The sequence below is a fragment of the Schistocerca serialis genome, chromosome 8 (genome assembly GCF_023864345.2).
Source record: "Schistocerca serialis cubense isolate TAMUIC-IGC-003099 chromosome 8, iqSchSeri2.2, whole genome shotgun sequence".
NCBI lineage: Eukaryota > Metazoa > Arthropoda > Insecta > Orthoptera > Acrididae > Schistocerca > Schistocerca serialis.
The window spans coordinates 41033612-41039636 of NC_064645.1; positions in this window are offsets into that span (position 1 = coordinate 41033612).

A 6025-nucleotide genomic window follows, 5' to 3' on the forward strand; every position below is an offset into this window, starting at 1 on the left:
ACGTGTGGCAATGAATTGACACGTTTGAGCCGAACACTGAAGAGCAGGTGGCCACAGTACAGCGCCAGACATGAAACGCTCATTTTGCAGCGTGACTGTGCTCGACCGACTTACTGTCGCAAAACGCGTCACAACTACCCGGAAAACTTGAAATGGGAAGTGATATCCCACTCGTCGTGTTTTGCAGACATTGCTCCCTCTGATTACCACCTTTCTTGGAAAATTACTCAAGGCCTGGCTGACCAGTGCTTCCGGTCTTATGAGCAAGTTCAAAATAAGGTCGATCCATGGATCTCCACAAACGACGCCAAGTTCTTCCGCCGCCGGATTCCTTTGCTACCCGAAAGACGGGAGAATGTGGTAGCCCGCGATGACCACTTCGAATCGTCAGTTTTTATAAGCTTTCCGTAATAAAGTCACGAACATCGAGAAAAAACATAGGAAGCTAAGTTGTAGTAACATTTCAATTTCCTCTCATTCATCTGTCACCCTTTTCCTTTGTAACTACCTACATGTGGAAAATTATTATTATTATTCTCGTATTTTCAAGAGACGGATTTTATAGTTCAATGTCATTAAGTGCTCAGTAGTAAAGGCGCAAACGATTTGGCAATGTGACGAGATCTGACATTTTAAAAAACTTCTAGAAAGAAATTTTTGGCTACAGTTGCATAATTTCTTGAACAGCACATGGTTGGCTGTTCTTGAGATCTGTATGCGTACCTGGCGCTGTACAAACATCAGCACGCTGCCAAGGCATTTTTTAGCGCCACGGAGCACTGAACTGTGTACAGTGACATCTTCTGGCGAAAACGTCGTTAATAATGCTGCACACAGTTCAGAGACATATCACGCTAGTAGAAAGCTTTCCTGTGTGCTGCTGTTCGTACGGAATCGGTTATCATTGATACAGCTGTCAAACCCGACCAGTCACGGAATACTCATGAAGTTATATGACTGTATCCCGACACATATGTGTTTAACGAGTTTAACATTATAGTGAAAGTGCCTACAAAGAGGAAACATCGTGTTAACTAAAATAGATATAAAAAAACAAGCAAAGCAGGGAATCAATTTCTTTCAAGAAGTTTACCATTGGCGAGGAACCTGTTACAAATAAAAGCTATTAAATGAGAGTGTAGCCTAATCGGATTTTGAGCTTTATTTTTTTTAAAAATATTGTTGTTTGTTACCTTCTAGTGTGTCAGTGAGCATAGAGCGCTATTTGTCACTTATGGATTAATATCTAATTGCTTTGTATATCTTCAGTACTACATTACTTTACGAAAATATGATGTGATATTGTAGTTCATTTCCTTTTGTGTTTCAGTCATGCTGAGCTATGGTCCTTCACGTTACCATTCTCTCATTTTTGTACGTATCCCAGTATTCTGTTTCTTACAGCAACTTTGTAAGTCAACTGAAGCTTACGTATACCTTTTGCTTTTCTCGCTGGTGTGGTACTGATTCCATCTCATTGATCTTCTAACGACTATCTTGCTGCGGTACCATCTGCTGCTACTTGCATCCCCCTAGTGCAATAAATTTGGTATTTAATTTAGGTCACGACTCTTCTCGATTCTGGTTCCTGTTTAGGTGCGTATTGATAAAAATATCAATACAGAGCCTGTTTCTGACGCATATATATTACCGTGGAAAGTCTTGAAACATTTTGCACGTATTATGCTAAATTTTCTCCACAAATTTAACGTTAAGAATTCCTATCAAGAGAAGCAAATGAGATTCTGGTAAAAATTAATGTAATAGCCATGTATTCTACAAGTTGGTAATGATAGCAACGCTGTATAGAATTTTAGTGCAGAACAACCCATACTCACCAATACTGCTGCAATAATTTTTAGCTCACTGTTCATTTTATTTTTTTCAGAGCAATTCCCAGAAAATTAACAAAATAATGGTGCAAGTTGTAACGAAAGGTGATGAGGCCAATAGCATCCGCGTATCCAAGGGAACGATGCCGTAAAGTTGATGAGTTGGACTCTGGTTGCGGGTGAGTCGGCAAAAGTGGTGCAGCTCTAATGCCTCTGAGCTGCGGAGAGTCGAACCCAGGAATAGCCGGCACAGGACAGGAGCCGTCTGCGCCGCCTCCCTGGACAGCGCGTGCGAAGCCGCCGACAGCATTAACACCCGTGACGACTGCCACGATATAAGCAAAATATGTGTCACCACTAGGTGTTTCTGGTGCTGTAATAAAACAGCGGCAACTGCACACCAAGATATAATGCACAGCGCTGTCACCATGAATAAAACTAAAAATATCTGGTGGACCGAAATGACCTCCTGGGACAGGTTGCACAGTGCGGCGTAGACTCTCCTCAGCTGGCGGTAGCGGTCCGCAAGTGGTCGCCGCTGGCATCTCACTCGGGCTGTAGCTCTCAGACACTGGTTGAGCTGGCTAAGTCACTCCTCACAAGGAGAACGAGGCCCACATACCTGGTAACAGTGGTAAGTACAATACCACTTAAGAACAGTGGTGACATATATGTCCACTTCATCTCGTTCCTCTGACATTTCAACGGCACAGGAGCTACACGTTGCGCGACAGAGCCTGCATACACCACTTTGCAGGAGATCCTCACTGCCGCAGTGGAGAATTGGCGCGACCCCATGATGCCACTGCCCCGATAAGACAACAGACTGAGCATCCTCTGGTACTTGTAGGTGTTTCGAAACAGGTCTGCGGCGATCGATATCGCCGTGGTGGCGTAGTATGTCGTCATATAGCCTACCAACCACACGAAGGTATTGGAGTCCTTTTTTCTTGCGTTCATAGCTTGCAACGAGTCCTCCACATGTGCTGTTTTTGCGGGGTTCATGACGAGAACATCATCTGCGTACAGTGTACCAGCACGTGTTCTCCGTAGCTCACACTTCTCAATGTTGGCTGTGAACGGCGTCAACCCGAAAACCCTGCAGATGGCGTGGTGTCGCCTATTCGCCATTTCAACATCGGATAGCACTCCAGGATGCCTAAGTTACCTTTGCTGAAAGAAAAAAGTTCCCCAGTTATGGTAAGCAAGATGCTTGCATTACAAAGAGATTTAATCTAAAATTAACGACATACGACTGATTTACAGAGTAAACTCAGACTTAAGACAGCACTTCCTATATAAATGAGTCCACAAATCAATAGGAGAACAATGCAGTCAACATAGCCACGATTAAAAATCTCCATCATAGTCAATATTTTCCGGCATCTGAAATCGATACAAAGGTACGACCATTGTAGCAAAACAAAACTTGACCATCCAGTACAGTTGCTGCATCTTACAGACAGCAAATAGTAAAAATTGAGAACTCGAATCACTCACGTATAAGTTCTTGTGTTGACCTACATTCAACAAAGTCAGTAAGACTGATCTTGCCGTAATATATTTATTAAATACTACAAGTATTATAATTGTTACCCAAAAACCACCTATCAAGCTCATTGCAAAGTTTACTGATACGAGTATCATTAAGGAGTCTTGCTTACATCTCAGACAGAGTTAGAAAGATTTCAAGAATTTGGTTAAAGTAAGAAAATAAATGAAAATAAATAATACAGTAATGACAGTGAGTTAAGATAATGTATTGGATCATAATCGGAACCATAACAGGCTGCGCACTAAACTAGCTGGAATGGGAAATGGTTGTTGCCACTTGAAGGAATAGTGTCGACAAGCAAACCTACATCATCTGGATAAATGGAAATTCGTATTCCGTGTCCCCTACACATGAGTTTAGTATCTCAAATTTAATCGGAAGCTTTTCTGCCAATATAGTATTACAGTAAACTGATCTTCTTTGTTATCGTATTCCTCGTTAGTGTAATGCTGCCTTTATTTTATTTGCCTACCATTTAGTTGTAGCATTTTAATAAAAGTTTTGTCGTGTAAACTCTAGTAGTAGCCATAGTTTTCTTCTGTTTTTTGGTAATTAAGTTAGATCTAAAAAGTTTATTTTATTATGGTGTTCATCCTCGATTGTACATACATTTTTGTGTGAAATAAGATAATGGAGTAACAATATGGGAAGATCAGATTGCTGCTCATCACACAGGCGGGCATTCAGCTGCAGACAGGCACAATGAAAAAACAGCTTAAATCCTGAGTTTCAAGACAAAGTCCTTCTTCAGAAATAGAAAACACACATGTATACAGACAAGCGCAGTCCACACAGACATGGCCATTGTCTCTGGACGCCTGGACCTGACTCATGCTATGTCGTGCTTCGGCGCATAGGGACAGTGGTTATGTCTGTGTGAGTTGTGCTCATGTGAATGCGTGTGTGTTACTTATTTCTGAAGAGGAATTTTGCTCTAAGGCTCATTTCTGTAACAGTCTGTTTGATCTAGCCTGTATGTGACTCAATGGCTACTCACGTGGTGAGCAGCAATCTATCCTTTCCATATTGCTTATTTTATTGGATAATTTGTTCGATTCAGTGGAATTTAACTATTTATTTTTCTGATCGGCCTTGTAATGGTAGGTGTTATCTGCACACCTGTACAAGAAAGAAATATTATTAATCAATGTGAGATGGTGTAAGGAAATTAGATCTCAGTGTGGTGTAGTAAAATACTAGCTAGTGTACCAACAAGGTAGTTTCCCTTTACTAAACCGTATCCTAGTACATATAGTTCAATGGTCTCATCAACTGCTCTGTTGGTGAACATCTTCATTACATTCAAGAAATTGTTTTAAAAGATGTAGAATGTCGATGTCTATAATTTTTTGTATCATTTCATTCAAACTATTCACTGTATACTGACTTCTGCATATACAGTCTTGAGTAAGTATATACACTGTCTTGTTTCTTTTTTAGTCAGATTGCAGAGGTCTTATGCAGCTTATTACTAGATTAATAGGGCTGCTACCTATATGAATTTTTGGTAGTGACTGCAATGCATTTGCGGATGGGTTCATTATGGAGCAATATGTATTCTTCTCCTTTGTGAAATAACTGTTGAAAACTATTTAGAGACTTTTAATTTTTTATACAAATGAAAATCGAAGATTCTTTTTCTACAGACCGTCTTCAGCATGACTTCTACTGTATTCCCTTGTCAGTTACTATTGCGTTGTTTATTTTTTCACAAATGGTACTGATGGTTTACATATTGGGGAAAGTCTCAGATGTTATCAATGTTCATGTCAAAAGTCCAAGTTGGGAATAAGCATCAGAATACGCAACAGAAGACAAACTTGTCATTCTATGGAACAACCCTGTAAATTCACACATTCAAGAGTGTATAAGTTAAAATGCGGTTGCCGTGAAATAACAACCATAGGACTAACAGGAATATTTCAAAACACTATTCAAGGAAATTGCGAACTTCATTAACATGAAACTGTCTTCACTTAGTTCACACCTAAAACTACAGAAACCCATTCAGGCACGTAACACAATGCCTGGCAGGCCCAGCGACTGCTGAAAAACCGTAGGCAAGGAAATATTTTAGATGAAAACATGTTTTACATATCTGGCGAAACATCTTGCGTTGCTTTTAACAGAGAGACGGAGGTAAAAAACAAAAAATGCATCGATAATTTCACGAATTCTCTTACAAATGTCTACTGTCGAAGTACAGTCCTTGGTAAGATATTCTGTTAACAAAGATAATGTAATGTACAAATGATTAGGTATAAACTGTGATCAGTAGCCGGCCCGTGTGACCGAGCGGTTCTAGGCGCTTCAGTCTGGAACCGCGGGACCGCTACGGTCGCAGGTTCGAATCCTGCATCGGGCATGGATGTGTGTGATGTCCTTAGGTTAGTTACGTTTAAGTAGTTCAAAGTTCAAGGGGACTGATGACCTCAGATAGGTCAGGAGTCCACGACACGCAACAAGCGGCTACACGGGTATCAGGGGTTGTGTGGCGTGGGCTGGGCGGTTTTTTAGGTTAGATGGCCTTGAGAGCAAGTACAGAAAGGGCAACAGCCTCAACGGGTGCGGGGCAAAGTCAGGACATGCGGGGACCAAGCAGCAATCGGTTTTGTAATTGTCAACTGTCGAAGCTGCG